The sequence below is a fragment of the Ambystoma mexicanum genome, chromosome 3p (assembly GCF_040938575.1).
Source record: "Ambystoma mexicanum isolate Mex_15411 chromosome 3p, UKY_AmexF1_1, whole genome shotgun sequence".
NCBI lineage: Eukaryota > Metazoa > Chordata > Amphibia > Caudata > Ambystomatidae > Ambystoma > Ambystoma mexicanum.
In genome coordinates this window covers 1,261,321,044-1,261,343,961 of record NC_090925.1, presented here as the reverse complement: position 1 = coordinate 1,261,343,961, position 22,918 = coordinate 1,261,321,044, and positions in this window count along the sequence as shown.

Below are 22,918 nucleotides of genomic sequence, written 5' to 3'. Positions count from 1 at the left end.
GAGAACAGCTCCCATGGCAATATTGGAGGCATCAGTCTCAACAATAAATGGGAGATCCGGTTTCGGATGCTGTAAGATTGGTGCAGAGGTAAAGAGGTGTTTTAAGTCTTGAAAGTCTTCTTCGGCTTCACTGAACCAAACAAACCGTTGGTTTTTTCGTAGTAAGGTCGTAATGGGATGCACTATTCGTAAAAAACCAGGGATGAAGCGGCGGTAAAAATTTGCAAAGCCTAAGAAGCTCTGGATCCCTTTTACTGATGTTGGTGAGGGCCATATGAGTATTGTATCAACCTTGCGATTGTCCATCCAGATGCCCTGGGGAGAAAGGACAAACCCCAGAAACTCCACTTCACTACCTTGGAAGGAGCATTTTTCCAGCTTGGAATATAACCGATGCCTACGTAGTCTCTCTAGTACCGCCTGGACATGCTTAATGTGTTCCTCTTCTGTGGTGGAGTAGACCAGAATATCATCAATGTAGACAATGGCGCAAATGTCCAATAGATCTCTCAGAACATCGTTTGTGAAACTTTGGAATGCAGCCGGGGCATTGCAAAGACCGAAAGGCATCACCTGATACTCGTAGAGGCCATACTTTGTTCTGAATGCCGTTTTCCATTTGTCTCCGCTCTTAATTCTTACCAGGTGGTAGGCCCCCCTAAGGTCCAGCTTGGTGTAAATTTGGGCATTTTATACCTGGTCTAGTAGTTCTGGTATCAGAGGTAATGGGTACCTGTTCTTTACTGTTATCTGGTTCAAGGACCTGTAATCAATGCAGGCTCTAAGGTCCCCCTCCTTCTTTGGAATGAAGAAGAGGGGAGAGGCTGCTGGGGACCTAGATGGTCGAATGAACCCGTTGGTCAAATATTGGTTGAGATACTTTTTCAGATGCTGGTTTTTCTGTTCAGTTAACGCGTAGATACAGCTATAAGGGACTTGAGCACTTGGGACGAGGTCGATTTGACAATCATATGCTCTGTGCGGAGGTAGGGTTTCCACCATCTCTTTCTGGAAGACGTCTTGATAGGCTAAATAAGCAGGAGGTAACACCCCCATTAGCCCTAATGTTAAACCACTATTTTGAATTACTTGAACGGGTTCCACTGGACAGGATGGTTCTTCCGAATAGCAGGAATGGATACAATCCTCGGAGAAGGACAGTTCTGTAGTGCGCCAATTGATGCGTGGATTGTGAGCCTCCAACCAAGGCATCCCCAGGATCAGTTGAAACTGTGGCGCACTTATCAAGTCGAAGGTGATGCCTTCCCTATGGCCATCTTGGCAAAGGAGTGTCACAACGTTGGTGGTGTGGGTTACTGGTCCAGAAGACAATTGAGTGCCATTGACGGTTGTGATGTTCTCCGTGGCAGCTTTTGGAAAAATGGGTAGGCTAATCCGCACCGCCAGGTTTTGGTCCATGTAATTACCCATGGCTCTGCTGGCTATGAAGGATTCTAGAGCGTGTGTTTTAGACGGCTGTTGTTGGTTAATTAGAACTACTGGCATGGCGAAGTGTGAGGTCTGTGATTCCTTCTCCTTGCTCGACAAACGGACACCTACGCTTGTCGGGCGTTGGAGTTTTCCGAGTCAATGTTGGTGTCATGCATGCTGGACGTGGTTCTACCTCTTACGCTCATAGAACAGCTAGACTGTTCTATTCCAAATGGCAGTTGTTCGATTCATTGCCGGAAAAGCGACGTCTGCACTTTTCACGTCGCTAAATTCATGTGAATTCTGCTTCGTCACGTGATCTACGGCATTACGTATATAAGTAGCGTGGAAACTTCACTCGCTGCTTCTGATCGAATCATTTGGCGTTGTGTAGCTGAACCTCCGATCTGCGTCCTTGCAGTTTTCCTCAGCTGCTTCTTGGGCCTTCTATAGTGTGTTTTCCTCCACACGCTGATTCCTGGAGCTGTTTGTTCGCGTGTAATTCCACACGCGCACGTTGTCTTCAAACGCGGCTGTCCTGGGCTGCGTGTATCCTGTTAGCGTGCAAATCCACAAGCGCACGTTGTCTTCAAGCGCGGCTGGCCTGGGCTGCGTGAATCCTGTTCGCGTGTAATTCCACACGCGCACACGTTGCCTTCAAACGCTGCTGTCCGGGGCTGCGTTTTTCCTGTTAACGTGCAAATCCACAAGCGCACGTTGTCTTCAAGAGCGGCGGACCTGGACTGCGTGAATCCTGTTCGCGTGCAATTCCACACGCGCACGTTGTCTTCAAACGCGGCTGTCCTGGGCTGCGTGTATCCTGTCAGCGTGCAAATCCACAAGCGCACGTTATCTTCAAGCGCGACGGACCTGGGCTGCGTGAATCCTGTTCACGTGTAATTCCACACGCGCACGCTGTCTTCAAGCGCGGTTGTTCAGGACTGCGTGTATCCTGTTCGCGTGCAAATCCACAAGCGCACGCTGTCTTCAAGCGCGGCTGGCCTGGACTGCGTGAATCCTGTTCGCGTGTAATTCCACACGCACATGTTGTCTTGAAGCGCGGCTGGCCTGGGCTGCGTGAATCCTGTTCGCGTGCAATTCCACAAGCACACGCTGTCTTCAAGCGCGGCTGGCCTGGATTGCGTGAATCCTATTCGCGTGTAATTCCACACGCGCACACTATTTTCTTCGCGGCTGTTCAGAACCGCGTGTACTTTGTTTATTCCACAAAAGGGCGCTATTTCCGACTCCTGCATCTGTGATATTAACAGGTGGATTTATTCATTTCTATACTTTTCTCTACGTGGGAAGGAAGCTTTTCAAGGACTGTTGGAAGGTGACAGTGAACAGTACTTTGGACGCTATCCTGTGGTGCAGCAACCCGGTATCTAGCGTGAGCCTCGTGCCGTTCGGGATAAGTCTCCCTTACTAATCTTCCCTTCCTTGTCGTTTGTTCCAATTCCGGATTTTCCTCAAGAGACTTCTGCTGGATTCTTCTACACCAGTCATAAGGTCAGTGTGTGAATTAATGCCAAATACTGTTCTATCATAGAGAGTCGATTTGGGGCAGTTTCTTATGATACTTTATTTTGTTCTAGGCTGACTTCCTATACTTTACCCACGCCCTTTCCAGTGATCCATCTCTCTGCCTGTTTCATCAGTCAGAGAGTCGTATCATTTGGAAGGTCTAAACTTGACTTCACAACTATCAAATCGTGTGAACAGGGATCCGGAAGACCCTACTGTAACGCTCACCTGATTTTCGCAGAGGCGCCGGTCTTGACTGGGCGACTACCGTATCTTCAAAGGTGATGTGCAGCACCCGATTGGCTCTTTGGGCTGGACCTCTGTGCCCTGTATGCCTGACGTGCAGAGTAAGATGTCTTAGGTAAGTGAATGCCAAGCTCTCCATCTGCCTCGGGGCAGGGTGCTGTAGCCAGTTTCTTCACTGGATAGGTAGCGCAGGCCTCTTGACTTCAGAGGACTGCTGTCCGTCGTTTACTGCACGAACGGTAAGTTTCGAGTAACTCAAATGTCTTTAAAGTCTTTAATAATGATGTCTCTTGTTTTGCAGGGTTCCGGCGATGGCGGATGACGGGCTGAAGTGAGTTGAAGATGGAGCCCGTGTGATGAATAGAAGCGCCTGGAAGCACGTAAGTAAGCGCTTGTTGCCAGCTTCACAAAGCGCTCTAACTGTCTTTTTATTTTGCAGGTACAAGTTCGGAGCGGCTGCAGGGTGCCGGGATACCCACTGGGTTAGATGTGGAAAGGAGTAATGGCACGTGAGTATTAAAGTTCCCCAATGTCTTTAAACGCACCTTGTTTTGTCCTTCAGATGCGAGATGCAGCGCCGACGGCCTCCGGAGCGTGCGAAGAGTTGGTAAGCTTTTGTCTTTCAGATGCCGGAATGCAGTGTGAAGACCTCCGGAGCGCACAAGGAGTAGGTAAGCCTTTGCCTTTCAGATGCCGGAATGCTAACCTGTTCTTTCTTGTCTTTATAGGTGTTGCTGAAGACTGGATTCAGGATGGTAAGCCTTTTTCCTTAGGCCCAGGACCGGATGCAGAAGACACGATGAGCGTTCTGCTGCAGAGGGTGCAGAATAACGCAAAGCAAGATTCATCCACCGGGTGTGGTTTAAATAGCCTCCTGTAGTGCTTAGGTGTCTCCTTCCACAGCCACGCCTAAGTAAGAAAAGAGTTCCTGGTAAAAAAAGAGTTCCTGCCTTCCAGAAGAGTTCCAGTGTTCTGAATCTAGGGAGTGGCTCCAGCCCCACCCAACAGGAAAAGTAGTTCCAAACAGAAGAGGATCAGAGGCTCAACTGGCAGGCAAGTAAGCAGCATGGTCTGCTGCAGGTAAGTCCACCCAAGCATTATGAGCCCGGCGCTTCCAGCGCTGGGACTGGGCATATTTATGAGCCTGGTGCCAATGGCGCCAGGACTGGGTCCAAAAGGTCCCAATTGGGACTGGTTGGCACTCGGAACCTGGGTTATGGATCTGCTTCCAAGGGAGTTGGGAAAACCCTGACCTTTTGGAAGCAGAGATCATGACAGTACCCCCCCTCAAGGCCCCTCCCAAACCGGGCTTCTCCGGGGGTTTTGGCTTGTCAGGAAATGTTCGGTGAAATCTTTTGATTAGGCGAGGAGCGTGGACATATTCAGCAGGTTCCCAGGATCTCTCTTGGGGGCCGTAGCCTTTCCAGTCAATTAGGTAGAATAGTTTAGATTTGGAGATCTTGGAGTCCAGAATGCTTTTGACTTCAAACTCGAGTTCTCCATCAACTAGGATAGGTTTTGGAGATTTGGTTAGTCGGGTTTGAGGTTGCACGGGTTTTAATAGAGAGACGTGGAAGACCGGATGTATCTTCATGTGCGGGGGCAAGTCCAACTTGACCGCTACTGGGTTTACTATGGTAGTGATGGAATAGGGACCAAGGTATCTTGGGTTGAATGTGCGTGGCCCTTTTAGAGATAGATATCTGGTGGATAACCAGACTTGATCCCCTACTTGATAGTGAGGGGCTTCCTTCCGATGTTGATCTGCTCCTTTCTTGTATTGTTCTTTAGCCCTTTGAAGGTGAAAAACAGCTTCCTTAAAGGCTTGGGTGATTGTAGAATGCAGGTAGTCTACTGCTGGTGTTTCAAGATCTTGGAGGGGATCCAACTCCGAGGTTCGAGGGTGACTGCCGTACAAAAGAAAAAACGGGGTTTTCCCAGTTCCCGAATGGACAGAGTTATTGTAGGCATACTCGGCTATCCAAAGGATATCTTTCCAAGTTTTTTCAGTTTGTTGCAGCATGCAGCGTAAATACTGTTCCAGAGTTTGATTGGTCCTCTCGGTTTGTCCGTCGGTCTGAGGGTGGTGACTGGTCGATAGTCTCACATCAATTTGAGCCGACCGACAGCAACTTCGCCAAAAATGAGAAATAAATTGACTACCTCGATCCGAAATTAGAACCGAAGGAAAACCGTGCAGTCGGACGATGTTTTCGAGAAATTCTCGGGCCAGAGTTGCTGCTGTTGGCAAGCCTTTGAGCGGAATGAAATGCGCCATCTTGGAGAATAAGTCCACGATTACTAGAATCGTATTGTATCCGGAGCATGGAGGTAGATCGGTGATGAAGTCCATAGAAAGCGTATGCCAAGGGCGAGGTGGGATGTCAATAGGGCGTAAGAGGCCTGCTGGTCTTTCCTTTTGACTCTTGTTTTGGGCGCATACTCCACAGGACATTATAAAGTCTCTGATATCTTTTTTCCAAGACGGCCACCAGAAGTAGCGCTTGATCTTTTCTGAGGTCTTGGCTATACCGGGATGACCTTCCATTAAAGAGTCGTGATAACAAGAGATTACTTTTTTCTGTAAATCTGTGCTGGGTAGGTATAATTGTTCTTGGAAATACAATAAGTTGTCCTTTACTGCAAAGTCCTTTCCCTGCAGATGCCAATTCTGTATGTCTGCTGGAGTTACAAGTTGCCTGGCTTTATCCTTAACTTCCTCTATGGATTCTGTGGTGATTACACCCAGAATTCTTTGTTCGGGAATGATTGGTACAGGTTTAGGGTTGATCAAGTGTTCTTCCACTCCCATCCGAGAAAGGGCATCGGCTTTACCGTTCTTGGTACCAGGTCGATAGGTAATTATGAAGTCAAACTCGGCAAAGAATAATGCCCAACGGAGTTGTCTAGAGGATTGGGCTTTTGCGGTTTTCAAATATTGCAGGTTTCGGTGATCTGTAATCACAGTAACGGTGTGTCGGGCCCCCAGCAGATAATGCCGCCAAGCCTTAAAGGCAGACTTGATAGCCAGAAGTTCCTTGTCAGTAATCGTGTAATTGACTTCAGGAGGCGAGAATTTGCGGGACCAAAATGCCACGGGATGCAACTGATTGGTTACCGGGTCCTTTTGTGATAGAACTGCCCCCATGGCAAGGCTTGAAGCATCAGTTTCCACGATATAGGGGAGTTCGGGCGAGGGTGTTTTAAGATTGGTGCAGAGATAAATTTAGTCTTCAAATCCTGGAAAGCTTGTTCCGCCTCGGTAGACCATTCAAAACATTTGTTTTTCTTTAACAAGGCAGTGATGGGCTGGACTATTCGAGAGAACTCGGGGATAAACCTGCGGTAAAAGTTAGCGAAGCCTAACATGCTTTGCACACCTTTTACGGAGGATGGTGATGGCCATTTGAGAACTGCATCGACCTTCTTTGAATCCATACGCACTCCGCCAGGTGATAATATGAATCCCAAGAATTCAACTTCAGTCACGTTGAAAACACATTTTTCCAACTTAGCGAAAAGTTTGTGTTGACGCAATCTTTCGAGGACCATTTTCACGTGTTTCCGATGTTCAGATTCTGATGAAGAATAAACGAGAATGTCGTCGATGTAAACAACAACACACACATCTATGAGCTCTCTGAGGACATCGTTCATAAAATATTGAAAGGCGGCCGGGGCATTGCAAAGTCCGAAGGGCATGACCTGATATTCAAATAGCCCATACTTGGTGCGGAAGGCCGTCTTCCATTCATCGCCCTCTTTTACTCGTACCAAGTGGTAAGCTCCTCTAAGATCCAGCTTTGTATATATGCATGCTTTTCTGACTTGGTCCAGGAGTTCAGGGATCAAAGGTAACGGATATCTATTCTTAACGGTGATCTGGTTCAGGGAGCGATAATCGATACAAGTTCTAAGGTCTCCTTCCTTTTTTGGAACGAAGAACAAAGCTGAAGAGGCAGGGGACTTGGAGGGACGAATAAACCCATTTGCCAGGTATTGATCCAGGTATTGTCGAAGGTGAAGGTTCTCAGGCTCGGTGAGGGCATAAATTCTACTACAAGGAGGAGTAGATCCAGGTATCAGGTCTATCTGGCAGTCATAAGACCTATGAGGAGGTAGAGAGTTAGCCTGCTCCTTCCGGAAAACATCTTGGTATTCTAGGTATTCGGGAGGTAACTGGGGAGTCTCTGAAGAAATTGCTGCCAGTGCAACACCAGGTGGAGGGTGACACGTAGAGACACATTCTGGAAACTGGACCGTTCTTGCTCGCCAATCGATCAGAGGATTGTGTTTCTCTAACCAAGGTATTCCTAGAATAATCTGGAACTGAGGGGCCTTGATCACATCGAACACGATCTTCTCATGGTGTCCATCTTGACTTACTAGCGTCACCTCTTGAGTGGTGTGCGTTGCTGGCCCGGAGGCTATCTCCGTACCATCCACCGTAGTAATGACGTCCTTTACAGCCTTGGGACAAAGAGTTAGATTCATCCTCAAAACCATTTCATGATCCACATAATTGCCGATGGCACCGCTGTCGACGTAAGCTTCAATTGCATGTAATCGACCCGGATTATCAGGGCTAATGAGGACCATAGGTATCACGAAATGCGAGGTCATGGAACTGGTTTTCACGCTCGGCAAGAGGACCTCTATTCTTGTCGGGCGAGGTCGTTTCCCTGCTCAGAGTTTGTAACTGTGGTAACTGCAGCTCCAACTGCCTTCTTGGCAGGTTTCACCGGACAGTCTCGAAGAAAGTGCCCTGAGTTTCCGCAATATAGGCATAATTGCAACTGTTTTCTCCTTTCCCGCTCCCTTTGTGTTAGAGGACCTTTCAGACCCCCTATTTGCATGGGTTCCCCGGAGTCTACTCCTTTGGAAGGAGTTGGCGGTTTGGAAAATACTCGAGCATCAAACTTGGAACGATCGGCCTTCCTGTTCTGCAGTCTGTGATCTATTTGAACGACCAAGTCTATATAATCCGAACAGTCTTGTGGGGGATTCACTACTTGGGCTAAAACATCTTTGAGCTCTCCACGTAGACCTCTATAAAACAGCGTAATCCTTTTGTCCTCAGGCCATTGAGTTTCCACTATTAGTCTATTGAAAGATGCAATATAAGCCAAAAGGTCTTGATTACCCTGTCGCAACGAAAGAAGCTCATTGTCCAAGGCCTGCCCCTGTGCATGTCTTGCGAACAGTTTTTCCATACTAAGCTGAAAGGCTTGAAAATCATGGAGAACCGGATCATCTTGATTAACTAGAGGGATCGACCAGTCTGCCGCATTGCCACTAAGGTACGAAAGTACAAAAGCTACTTTAGCTTGATCAGTTGGAAAGGCTGCTGGCCGGCATAAGAAGTGCAACCGGCACTGATTGATAAATACCGCAAACCTCTTTGGGTCACCAGAAAATCGTTCGGGCGGAGCCAGAGGTACATTCCCAGGTAGGTTGATCTGCACTGGATTCATAGAGGATGTTGAAGGAAGATTTGCCCCTGATGCGGGTAGCGGGGTCTGTCCGGCTTGTGACTGTAGCAATTGTCTAGCAAGATCATCTGTTCTCTCCTTGGAAATAATTAGTTCCCTTCTTAGAGCGTTCGTTTCCTGGCGAGCTGCATGCACTTCTGCCCTTAGTTCCCCAAGTAACCGGGCTAGGTGGTCAGTATCCGAGGTTTCCATAGCGCCTGGGCGAGAGTTTTGCGGTAGGCTTTGCGTTCTGTAACGCTCACCTGATTCTCGCAGAGGCGCCGGTCTTGACTGGGCGACTACCGTATCTTCAAAGGTGATGTGCAGCACCCGATTGGCTCTTTGGGCTGGACCTCTGTGCCCTGTATGCCTGACGTGCAGAGTAAGATGTCTTAGGTAAGTGAATGCCGAGCTCTCCATCTGCCTCGGGGCAGGGTGCTGTAGCCAGTTTCTTCACTGGATAGGTAGCGCAGGCCTCTTGACTTCAGAGGACTGCTGTCCGTCGTTTACTGCACGAACGGTAAGTTTCGAGTAACTCAAATGTCTTTAAAGTCTTTAATAATGATGTCTCTTGTTTTGCAGGGTTCCGGCGATGGCGGATGACGGGCTGAAGTGAGTTGAAGATGGAGCCCGTGTGATGAATAGAAGCGCCTGGAAGCACGTAAGTAAGCGCTTGTTGCCAGCTTCACAAAGCGCTCTAACTGTCTTTTTATTTTGCAGGTACAAGTTCGGAGCGGCTGCAGGGTGCCGGGATACCCACTGGGTTAGATGTGGAAAGGAGTAATGGCACGTGAGTATTAAAGTTCCCCAATGTCTTTAAACGCACCTTGTTTTGTCCTTCAGATGCGAGATGCAGCGCCGACGGCCTCCGGAGCGTGCAAAGAGTTGGTAAGCTTTTGTCTTTCAGATGCCGGAATGCAGTGTGAAGACCTCCGGAGCGCACAAGGAGTAGGTAAGCCTTTGCCTTTCAGATGCCGGAATGCTAACCTGTTCTTTCCTGTCTTTATAGGTGTTGCTGAAGACTGGATTCAGGATGGTAAGCCTTTTTCCTTAGGCCCAGGACCGGATGCAGAAGACACGATGAGCGTTCTGCTGCAGAGGGTGCAGAATAACGCAAAGCAAGATTCATCCACCGGGTGTGGTTTAAATAGCCTCCTGTAGTGCTTAGTTGTCTCCTTCCACAGCCACGCCTAAGTAAGAAAAGAGTTCCTGGTAAAAAAAGAGTTCCTGCCTTCCAGAAGAGTTCCAGTGTTCTGAATCTAGGGAGTGGCTCCAGCCCCACCCAACAGGAAAAGTAGTTCCAAACAGAAGAGGATCAGAGGCTCAACTGGCAGGCAAGTAAGCAGCATGGTCTGCTGCAGGTAAGTCCACCCAAGCATTATGAGCCCGGCGCTTCCAGCGCTGGGACTGGGCATATTTATGAGCCTGGTGCCAATGGCGCCAGGACTGGGTCCAAAAGGTCCCAATTGGGACTGGTTGGCACTCGGAACCTGGGTTATGGATCTGCTTCCAAGGGAGTTGGGAAAACCCTGACCTTTTGGAAGCAGAGATCATGACACCTACTATCTGTATCCTTTTGAGTACCGTATCCTTTTCAGTCAATACTTTGGTGCTTTATGACAGAATCAGAAGCCATGGAGGGTACGGATCCTTTAACTGTTTTGACTCAGTTGATCAGCGATTTGAGAAATGAAATGGTTACGGCACAGGACATGTTACAGCACCGTATGGACGTTATGCAAGACGCCATGCACGCTAGTCCTCAGGGAGCACAGATTCCGATGGCCACTGCATCTGGATCTGGGACTATGACATCCCCACAGGAAACTATTAATGTGGTTATGCCCACTCAGTTTCCCTTGGCTCCTCCGGAACGGTTCACAGGTGACCCCAAAACCTATAGAACCTTCGCTAATCAGTGCCGACTCCATTTTCTTTGCCGTCCTACATCATTCCCTGACCTAACCACAAAAGCAGCATTTGTGCTTTCCCATTTAGGGGGTACAGCTGCTGCTTGGGCTAACCCTTTGTTGGAATCAAATAGCCCTTTGTTATACGACTGTGATGATCTTTTGGCTGTTATGAGTAAAGTCTTTGACATGCGTTATGCTACTCAAGCTATGGATCTGGAGTTACTTAATCTACAACAATCGACCTCTTTTGCCTTACATTGCCCGATTCAATGAACTAACAGCCGAAACTCAATGGCCTGAAGGCAAGAAAACGGCTGTTTTCTACAAGGGTCTTTCAGAAGAACTGAAAGATGCCTTATCCATGGTTCCGGTGGTTCCTACGGGATTCATAGAGTTGCTCGATTTGGTTCTACAAATCGATGCCCGAAGAAATGCTCGGAAAGGAGAGAAAAAAACATTCTTACAAGCATCGGTTTGTTCGGTGGCACCGGCAGTTCCCTCGAACGACCCTGAACCAATGCAGATTGGCGCTGTGAGAGGTCGGTTGTCCAATGCAAAAAGAGAGAACCGAAGAAAGAACAATTTATGTATGTATTGCGGTTCATCCGAGCATTTATTAGCGACATGTCCTAAGAAACCAGTCAAGCGTTCGGGAAACGCCAAAACTCGACAGTAGCAGGAGTCCCTGTGTCGAGTGTTTTATCGGACTCCAGTACCATTCCTAATCACGCACCTATAGCTGTCGAGGTGACGTTACGTTGTGATGACCAAGAATTGGTTTCCAAGGCCATGATTGATTCCGGAGCCACTAACAATTACATAGACATCACATATGCCAGGAATTGTTCCATACCCCTTGTAAACAAGAACAAACCTGAAACGGTTAATACCGTGGAGGGATCTGTTTTGACTTCTGGTATGGTAACCCAGGAGACAGTACCTGTTCAGATGACATTATCTAATAGTCATTCGGAAGAAATCGTCTTCGATGTCATAGCTGCTCCGCAGTACAAAATAATACTTGGTCTTGCCTGGTTGACCCTTCATAATCCCGCTATTGACTGGGTTTCGGGATTGCTCCAGTATCCTTCAATTTATTGCAATGAACATTGCTTTACCAGTCAGGAGGTGTCAAACAATTCACATATATTGGCCTCTATGGGGGGAGCTTCAACTATTAGTGTGGTACATCAAAGCGATACAACCATACCATGCGTATACACTGAGTACGCTGATGTTTTTGATAACGGCCAGGCAGAACAACTGCCTCCACATCGACAGTATGACTGTCCGATTGAACTGATTCCTGGAGCTAAAATTCCTACAGGTCGTGTATATTCATTGACTCCAAAAGAAGACGTTGTGTTGAAAGAATACATCGATAAAGCTCTAGCGATGGGATTCATACGGCCATCGCAATCGCCTGCTGCGTCTCCTCTATTCTTTGTTCCGGAGAAAGAGGGAGATCTAAGGCCTTGCATTGTTTACAGGGCACTTAACGACATCACCATAAAAAATCAGTATCCTTTACCGCTGATAAACTTTCTATTGGATCAATTAGGTACTTCCAGGTACTTCACTAACTTGGACTTGCGAGGAGCATACAATTTAGTTCGCATTCGTGAGGGCGATGAATGGAAGACCGCTTTCAAGACGCGGTATGGCCTTTACGAATATTTGGTGATGCCTTTTGGTCTGTGCAACGCTCCTGCTACTTTTCAGTTCTTCATGAACGATATTTTCAGGGATATACCGGACCAATTCGTGGTGATTTATTTGGATGATATTCTGATTTATTCATCGTCTTTTTCAGAACACGTCAAACACGTTTCCACAGTCTTACAAAGACTCAGGGAGAACCTTCTTTTTGTGAAAGCCGAGAAATGTGTCTTTCATTCACAGGAAGTGGAATTCCTGGGTTACGACATTACCAATCTAGGTGCTCGAATGAGCCGTTCCAAAGTGAAGGCCATATTGAATCGGCCTGTTCCACACAATGTCAAGTCATTACAGTCTTTCCTAGGCTTTGCAAATTTTTATCGCAGGTTTATTTGTTCCTTCTCCAAAACAGTGGCTCCTTTGACGGCTTTAACTAGTTCCAAAGTTCCTTTCTGTTGGAACCAGAATGCCCAAGCATCATTCGAGATGTTAAAGGAAGCATTTACCACCGCACCCGTGCTTCAGCATCCAGATCCAGATCGGCAGTTTATTGTTGAAGCGGATGCATCCAGTGTCGCTACTGGAGCGGTGCTCTCACAAGTTTGCACAGAAACCAAGGAGGAGCACCCAGTGGCTTTCTTCTCTCGCAAACTTACCCCATATGAACGAAATTACACCGTCACTGAGCGGGAATTACTGGCAATCAAGGATGCTTTCCGAGAATGGCGACATCATCTTCTTGGGGCCAAACATCAGGTGTTGGTGTACTCTGACCATAGAAGTCTTCAAGCATTCAAATCTATGAAATGTCTTACGGCTCGACAGGCCAGATGGCATGTCTTTTTTGCTCAATACGATTTCCAGGTCACATATCGTCCTGCCAGAGAACACGTTAAGTCACACGCTTTGTCTCGCATTGGTGAGGAGGCGAAGGAAGAATCACAGGTGCGCAATCAGTTGTTGGCAGATCATGTAATATGTAGTTGTTCTGTTCAACCATCCTTAAAAAACGAAGTACAGGTGTGGGTGAAAAATCATCCCCAAGTGATCCAGGATATGAAGCTAGACGTACATAACGGTTTACCTTTCACACAAGGAGTGCTCTACTTACCAACGTTTTCAACGCGGAATAAGGCCCTCAAGTGGAATCATGATTCCTTGATCGCAGCCCATCCTGGACAGAAGAAAACACTAGAGCTGCTTAAAAGATGGTGTTGGTGGCCATCCATGACAAAAGATGTCATAAATCATGTATCAACATGTTCTGTATGCATCCAATGCAAAAACACTCCTGGTAAACCAGTGGGCTTACTCCAGTCCCTATCTGTCCCTAACAAACCATGGGACATGAAATCTATGGACTTTGTGGTGGAACTCCCACAAAACCAGGAATACGATACCATATGGGTTGTAGTGGATTACTTCACTAAATTGGCTCTTTATATACCCTGTATTGGTTTACCAACAGCTGCTATTTTGGCTGACCTGTTCATTCGACATGTATTCCGTTTCTTTGGTCTACCGTCAGTAATCATTACGGACAGGGGCTCACAATTTGCGTCACGCTTTTGGAGAGCACTAACTTCAGCATTACTGATTGATGACAGAATGTCCAGTGCTTATCACCCTCAAACTGATGGACAGACCGAAAGAGTCAATAGCACTATGGAACAATATCTGCGGTGTTTATGTCTGCAGTTTCAATCAGATTGGCTCAAGGTCCTGCCGGCAGCAGAATTCGCCTACAACAACTCCTATCATAGTGCCAAAGAGCACCTTTCTATGCTCTTTATGGGCAACACCCCCGATCAATACCTTTGGATTCCAGTTTGTCTTTGGATACTCCTGCCACAGGCCATACTTTTCGTGATCTTAAGAATCTACAGAGGAAAGTGAAGCAGCAATTGGAACAAGCTAAAAGACACGACAAGTTCTATGCCGATGCTCATAGAGTACCTGCACCTGTCTACAAGGCTGGTATGAAAGTATGGTTGTGCACTAAGAACTTGAGGATACCAGGAAAAAAGAAATTGTTGCCTAAATACATTGGTCCGTATGCAGTACTCCAAGTAATTAATCTGGCTGCTGTCCGTCTGGCTTTGCCACAACGGTGGTGAGTGCATCCCGTATTCCACGTGTCACTCGTTAAGCCGTGTTCTGAAGCTACCAGATTGCCTGTACGGCCTGTTGCTATTTCTGTGAGGGGTTCAGATGAGTACGAGGTACAGGACATACTGGATATGAGGCTACGTTCTGGTAGGCCGTATTATCTGGTGGATTGGAAGGGCTACGGTCCCGAAGATAGGTCCTGGGAACCTCTTTCCAATATACATGCTCCTGCTTTATTGAAGCGTTTTCACTCGAAAAGGGGAGAGGTTGCCCCTTTGGGGGATGGCACTGTCATGCATGCTGGACGTGGTTCTACCTCTTACGCTCATAGAACAGCTAGACCGTTCTATTCCAAATGGCAGTTGTTCGATTTATTGCTGGGAAAGCGACGTCTGCACTTTTCACGTCGCTAAATTCACGTGAATTCTGCTTCGTCACGTGATCTATGGCATTACGTATATAAGTAGCGTGGAAACTTCACTCGCTGCTTCTGATCGAATCATTTGGCGTTGTGTAGCTGAACCTCCGATCTGCGTCCTTGCAGTTTTCCTCAGCTGCTTCTTGGGCCTTCTATAGTGTGTTTTCCTCCACACGCTGATTCCTGGAGCTGTTTGTTCGCGTGTAATTCCACAAGCGCATGTTGTCTTCAAACGCGGCTGTCCTGGGCTGCGTGTATCCTGTTAGCGTGCAAATCCACAAGCGCACGTTGTTTTCAAGCGCGGCTGGCCTGGGCTGCGTGAATCCTGTTCGCGTGTAATTCCACACGCGCACATTGTCTTCAAACGCTGCTGTCCGGGGCTGCATGTATCCTGTCAGCGTGCAAATCCACAAGCGCACGTTGTCTTCAAGCGCGGCGGACCTGGGTTGCGTGACTCCTGTTCGCGTGTAATTCCACACGCGCATGCTGTCTTCAAGCGCTGTTGTTCAGGACTGCGTGTATCCTGTTCGCGTGCAAATCCACAAGCGCACGCTGTCTTCAAGCGCGGCTGGCCTGGACTGCGTGAATCCTGTTCGCGTGTAATTCCACACGCACACGTTGTCTTCAAGCGCGGCTGGCCTGGGCTACGTGAATCCTGTTCGCGTGCAATTCCACACGCGCACACTATTTTCTTCGCGGCTGTTCAGAACCGCGTGTACTTTGTTTATTCCACAAAAGGGCGCTATTTCCGACTCCTGCATCTGTGATATTAACAGGTGGATTTATTCATTTCTATACTTTTCTCTACGTGGGAAGGAAGCTTTTCAAGGACTGTTGGAAGGTGACAGTGAACAGTACTTTGGACGCTATCCTGTGGTGCAGCAACCCGGTATCTAGCGTGAGCCTCGTGCCGTTCGGGATAAGTCTCCCTTACTAATCTTCCCTTCCTTGTCGTTTGTTCCAATTCCGGATTTTCCTCAAGAGACTTCTGCTGGATTCTTCTACACCAGTCATAAGGTCAGTGTGTGAATTAATGCCAAATACTGTTCTATCATAGAGAGTCGATTTGGGGCAGTTTCTTATGATACTTTATTTTGTTCTAGGCTGACTTCCTATACTTTACCCACGCCCTTTCCAGTGATCCATCTCTCTGCCTGTTTCATCAGTCAGAGAGTCGTATCATTTGGAAGGTCTAAACTTGACTTCACAACTATCAAATCGTGTGAACAGGGATCCGGAAGACCCTACCATCTGTATCCTTTTGAGTACCGTATCCTTTTCAGTCAATACTTTGGTGCTTTATGACAGTTGGATTCTTCCTCCTCCAAGGCACCCACGGCTTTCCAGGGAGGCTTTACTGGGCATTCACGCAGGAAATGACCGGCCTTTCCGCAGTACAAACAGAGCTGTTGCTGCCTCCTCTTTTCTCTCTCTGTTCTGGTAAAAGGACCTCTAATCCCTCCAAGCTGCATAGACTCTGAATGGTTCTCAGGCTGACGGGGCGGATTGTCCCTGGGTCATAGGTAGGTTGTTCTCCCCTCCGCCCACCCCCGATCGGCTCTCCGATCTTGTAGCCTATGATCTAATTGTACGGGAAGGTCTATATATTCGGCACAACCGTCGGGCGGATACACCACCTGGGCAAGTACATCTTTCAGTTCACCCCGCAAACCCTGATAAAACAGAGTAGCCCTCTTTTCCTCTGGCCAGTTCTCAGGCTTTGGTGGTAATCTTTCTGATACTGTATTCTTAACCCCCACCTCCTCCTCCTCCTCACCTGTACAAAAATCCTCAGAAGATCCTTCTGTTGTTATTTCCCTTCTTTCTCTCTAGGCAGAATCAGGCTTCATTCTGTGGAATTTCGGATTAGCCCTTCTGGAGGCCACCTTGCCTAAAAGCAACTTGCCCGGCAGCGGGGACCCCCAGTGAGCCGAACCTCACAATCAGGGAAAAAGCCTTGCTGAAAAAACCCTGATATAGATGAGGTGGTCCGTGGGAGAGGAGATGTTACTTGGCATTGGCTGGGTATGAATACAACTTCCAAAATGCAACAGCAGAGCAAGGTCAGAGAGAATGATGAAGTGCTGGTTCCAGGATAAACTCTTTGCATATGCCGGTGTACCCAAGTAGACACTGATAGACAGTGGCATAGGACCAGGAAGGAGGGAAGTATACAAACAAACCTTTGTTTCTTAAGTGGAGGAGCCAGAAAGGACAGGAGCTGGAAAAAACGAAGGAGAGGAGGTAAGGAAGCTCCGTGGGAAAACAGGAGCAAGGCGAACAAAGTGGAAGGCAAAAACTGGAAGAAAAACACAGAAAAGAAAAGGTGGAACAGGTAACTGCAGACGGCAGAAACTCTCGGTAAGCGTGTAAACCAGAAGAACGCTGGGTTGCAACGAGACGAGCGTTACCTGATGGCAGGTATTTCAATATGTCAGGTTGAAAGAAAAACACTAGACCGCTGCGTACACTTCCACCTATCAGCTCAATGCTTCCTCCATTGAGGCCATAACTTCCAGGGACGATCGATCATGACAGTATCACCTCCTCTCAGAGCTCCTCCTCCTGGTTTCCCGGGGTGCAGCCGATGAAAGAGGCGAACCAGTCGGGGTGCATTTAAGTACTTTACGGGCTCCCATGACCGTTCGGACCAAGGGAAACCTTTCCATAGTATGAGGTATTGTAAAGTTCCATGTCTGTATCGGGAGTCAAGGATACGGGACACTTGGTATTCTTGTTAGTGGTCTGGTTTTGGGAACTTCTTGGTGATTAGCCTTCTGTAGGGATCAGATCGGTACTCCTTTAGTAGAGATGTATGGAAAACCGGATGGATTCTGCATAATGAATCAGGTAGAGACAGCTTGAAAGCCACAGGGTTGATCTGTTCTTCAATGAGGAAAGGACCTATATATCTAGGAGCAAACTTTCCTGGATGTACCCATCACGGTAGATATTTGGTGGATAACCAAACCTTAGTTCCTACTTGCCACTCTAGATTCTTTCGCCTTCCCAAATCTGCCCATTTATTGTACCACTGTTGGCTAGATAGCAAAGTTTCTTGTGCCGTTTTCTGGGTCTCCTTCAGGGTATTTAATACATGGTCTATGGTTGGTATCTTGGTGGGTTGGAAAGCCGAAAAAGGTAGATGTCAAGGATCATAACCGTATGTGCATTTAAATGGGCTCATCCTGATGGCAGTATGAACAATGTTATTGTTGGAAAACTCTGCTACTGGTAAGAGTTGACACCAATCGTCTTGAGCTTGGTTACAAAAGCATCATAAGTACTGTTCCAGAGTAGCGTTTAGACGTTCCGTTTGTCCATTGCTTTTGGGATGAAACTCAGAGGACACGGCTCTTTGTATCTGCAGCTGTTTGCAAAGAGAGGTCCAAAACTTAGAGGTAAATTGTGTTCCTCTGTCAGATAAGATAGTAAGAGGAACTCCGTGAAGGCGTACCACATCCATGAGAAAAACGTCTGCTGTCACGGATGCTGATGGAGTGCCCTTCAGTGGGGAGAAATAGGCTAGCTTACTAAATGAGTCCACCACCACCATTACAGCTGTGTGCCCCTGGGATTCCGGTAGTTCAACTATGAAATCCATAGAAATATGTTGCCAAGGGGCTGCAGGAGGCCTTTCTTGTTGTAACAGCCCCAGGGGTTTGGCTGTGCTGTATTTCCTCTGGGCACACTTAGGGCAAGAAGAAACGTAGTCCTTGGTATCTTTGATTATATTTGGCCACCAAAAATGTCTTCTGATCAATTCGAGTGTCGCAGCTTGCCCATTGTGTCCAGCAGTAGGTATATCGTGGCACCAAGAGAGAGCCTTTGTTTGTAGTGCAGAGGTTGGCAGAAACAGCTGGTCCTCTTTGAACCAGTACTCCCCTTTCTGGTTAATAGTGCCATCATAGGGGATAGATGTCATCTTCTGGGCTTCTAATACCTGTTGAAGAAACTTGGCAATAGTCCCAATGAACCGTTCACCATTCAACAGAAGTTCCTTTTCTGTCTGACTTCCTGTGTCGTCTCCATAGCTCCGAGAGAGAGCATCTGCTACCTGATTATTCCTGCCAGGTAAATAGGTGAGATCGAAGTCAAACTGAGAAAAAAAATATGCCCACCTAGCATGGCGTGCATTACGACATTCCATCTGTCGCAAGACGCTGAGATTCTTATGGTCGGTACGGACCTGAAAAGGCTACATGGCCCCGTGTAAGAGATGGCTCCATTCATTGCAAGCTTGTTTGATAGCCAGAAGCTCCCTTTCAAGGACAGAATAGTTTCTTTCACTAGGGGTTAATGTCCTTGAATAGTAAGCTATGGGATGTTCCACATGATCTTCTTTCTTTTGCTGGAGTATAGCCCCGATAGCTCCTTGAGAGGTGTCCGTCTCTACTATAAAGGGCAAAGATTGGTCCGGTTGTCGTTATGAATGCTTCCTTAAGCTGTTTGAAGGCATTGTCAGCCTCGGAAGTCCAGGTGAATCTTACTCCCTTCTTCAGCAATGCTATGATGGGCAGAACCCTGTCTGAGAATCCGTTGATAAATTTCCTGTAAAGGTTTGCTAGACCCAGAAACCTCTGGATTTCTTTCACAGAGCCAGGAGTGGGCCACCGAGTTATGTGCTAGATCTTTAATGGGTCCATCTCCATGCGATTCTCAGACAGAATAAAACCTAAGTATGGCACTGTAGAAACTTCGAACATGCACTTTTCAGGTTTGGCCAATAGATTGTTTTGTTGAAGCCTTAGGAGTACTTCTTTGACGTGCTGTTGGTGTGTTTCCAAAGTTTTGGAAAATAACAAGATATCGTCCAAATAGACAATTACAGAAGAAAAGAGTAGATTGGCAAATACCTTGTCCATAAACCTTTGAAATTGTGCTGGGGCATTGACCAGGCCAAAGGGCATAGCTCGATATTCATAGTGCCCCAAGGGTGTCCAAAAGGCTGTCTTCCATTTGTCCCCTTCCTGGATTCTCAGCAGATGGTAAGCCCCACGTAGATCGAGTTTAGTAAACCACTTAGCACCCTGCACAGATTCCATTATATCTTTGATTAGAAGCATTAGGTATCTGTCTTGTATGGTTAAGCTGTTAAGGCCCCGGTAGTCAATACATGGCCGGAGTTCTTTGGTTCCTTTCTTAGAAACAAAAAATAATGAAGCCCCCGCCGAGGAGGTGGATTCACGTATAAGTCCATTCTGGAGGTTGGTGTTCAGGTATTCTCTCAAGGATTCCTTCTCGGGAAGAGATAGTGGAAACATCCTTCCAAATGGAACGGTAGCTCCAGGAATAAGTTCAATCGTGCAATCTTCTGGTCTGTGAGGTGGTAAAGGCCTGGGTTGTACATCAGAAAATACGTCTTCAAACTCCTGGTTTGTAGATGCCACTACATTTACGTTCCTTATAGGCACAGGTTCTCCTTGGTATGATTGAGTGGGGGTAAGGTTAAGGCAAGAGTGTAAACAATAGTCCGATAGAAATTCTACTATATTAGTCTTCCAGTTGATGTGGGGATTATGTTTTCTGAGCCAAGGGATTCCCAGTATAACTGGGAAACGTACTGCCTTTATAAGATCGAAGACAATCTTTTCCTGATGGGGAGGCATCTTAACGGTTACCTCATAGGTCTCCTGTGTGATGGGTCCAGAGATCAGAGGCGTACCATCAACTCCTTCTACAGGTATGGGCTAATCCTTTCTTCTTCTTGGTATGGATTGGTTTCTTGCCCGCTGATCATCCATAAAATTGCCAGCAGCCCCACAGCCCAACATGGCTAGGCACTCTGTCCTATGATCTTCGTTCCATTCTATGGAAACCTTAAACACCATTAACTGATTCAAGGATTCCGAGTGTTTTGAGGGTACTGGAAGACATGGAGTAACAGCTGAAACCCCTTCCTTGTCCCTGCTCAAGGTTGGGGTCGTTTGTTTCCCGATCTTCTGGACAATCGCATAGAAGGTGTTTCTCTGAACCACACTAAAGGCAAAGACTGAGTTCCTTTCGACGTTTTCTTTCTGCAGCGGTCAGAGGTCCTCTAGCTGATCCGATCTGCGTAGGTTCATCAGACAAGGGTGCTGATGGAACTTGATCAGAGGAGTAAGGGAGGTTCGGAGGTAAAGGGACAGAAGATCTGGGTCTTCTTTTCTCTGCTCTTCGTTCTGTTAGATGATTTTCAATCTGTGAAGCCAGGGAAACGAGATCCTGAAAGGTTGTGGGTCTGGCGATCCTGGCCAGCTCGTCTTTTATCTCTTCGTGTAGATCTCTTCTGAATAACATCTGTTTAGCTGAATCCGGCCATCCGGTTTCTTGTGCTATTCTTTGGAAATTGGAAACATATGTTTGAACATCTGAAGACCCTTGTCTAGTGTCTAACAGACTCTCGTAAGAGGTATATAACACTTCTGGTCTTTCAAATCGGGTAAGGAACTGCTGTATAAATAGCCCGTAATCATTCAGGACTGGGTCAGAATCAGTGACTAATGGCGTGGCCCATGCTAAGGCATTCCCAACTAGATTGGATATAAGGAATCCAACCTTAGCCTTGTCGAGTTCAAAAGTTTTTGGGCGGAAAGTGTTGTAGATTAAACAGGCATCCAGAAATTCCTTAAGTCTTTTGGGATTTCCGTCGTACTTGTCACAGGACACGGGTAATGGTAGCAAGTCTCCTCGGTTGTCCTCCCTTTGGAGTATCTGCTGACGTAAAGCTGTATTGTCGGCCTTCAAAGCAGTGTTATCAGCTTTTAGAATTTGTACCTCTACAGTAATCCCCTGTATGGCATTGACCAATTCCTGGTATTGCTCCTGGCTAGCCATTCCTGGGCGTTGTAAACTCTCAGGCTTTGGTGGTAATCTTTCTGATACTGTATTCTTAACCCCCACCTCCTCCTCCTCACCTGTAGAAAAATCCTCAGAAGATCCTTCTGTCGTTATTTCCATTCTCTCTCTCCAGGCAGAATCAGGCTTCGTTCTGTGGAATTTGGGATTAGCCCTTCTGGAGGCCACCTTTCCTAAAAGCAACTTGCCCGGCAGCGGGGACCCCCAGTGAGCTGAACCCCACAATCAGGGAAAAAGCCCTGCTGAAAAAACCCTGATATAGATGAGGTGGTCTGTGGGAGACGAGATGTTACTTGGCGTTGGGTGGGTATGAATACAACTTCCAAAATACAACAGCAGAGCAAGGTCAGAGAGAATGATGAAGTGCTGGTTCCAGGATAAACTCTCTGCATATGCCGGAGTACCCAAGTAGACACTGATAGACAGTGGCGTAGGACCAGGAAGGAGGGAAGTATGCACACAAACCTTTGTTTCTTAAGCGGAGGAGCCAGAAAGGACAGGAGCTGGAAAAAACGAAGGAGAGGAAGTAAGGAAGCTCTGTGGGAAAACAGGAGCGAGACGAACAAAGTGGAAGGCAAAAACAGGAAGAAAAAAACAGAAAAGAAAAGGAGGAACAGGTAACTGCAGACGGCAGAAACGCTCGGTAAGCATGTAAACCCGAAGAACGCTGGGTTGCAACGCGACAAGCGTTACCTGACGGCAGGTATTTCAATACGTCAGGTTGAAAGAAAAACACTAGACCGCTGCGTACACTTCCACCTATCGGCTCAATGCTTCCTCCATTGAGGCCATAACGTCCAGGGACGATGGATCATGACACAGTTGGCCTCAGCAACCAGTCTGTTTGAAGGAGGCTTTATAGGTAAGCAAGTCCTGACTGCCTTGCAAAGTGACAACAGCTCGCTGTCCAGAGCTTGTCCTCGGGTATGGCGATGAAACAGTTTCTCTAGTCCTCTCTGAAACCCTGCGAAATCCCGCAGCACGGGGTCGTCCCGATTCACTAAGGGAACTGACCAGTCGGCCGCACTTTCCCCCAAGTACGATAAGACAAAGACTACTTTGGACTGATCATTAGGGAACATTCCGGGTCTACATAGGAAGTGCAGGCGGCATTGGTTAACGAAGGTAGCAAACTTCTTTGGGTCCCCTAGGAACCGCTCTGACAGGGCTAAAGGAACAGCACCAGGTAGTACAACTTGTACAGGAGGCTGGCTCCTCGGTAATGTGGACTGACTTGCCTGGCTCACGAGATGCTGTCTAGCCAGCTCCTCGGTACGGTCTTTGTTCACCCCTAAATCTCGCTGATG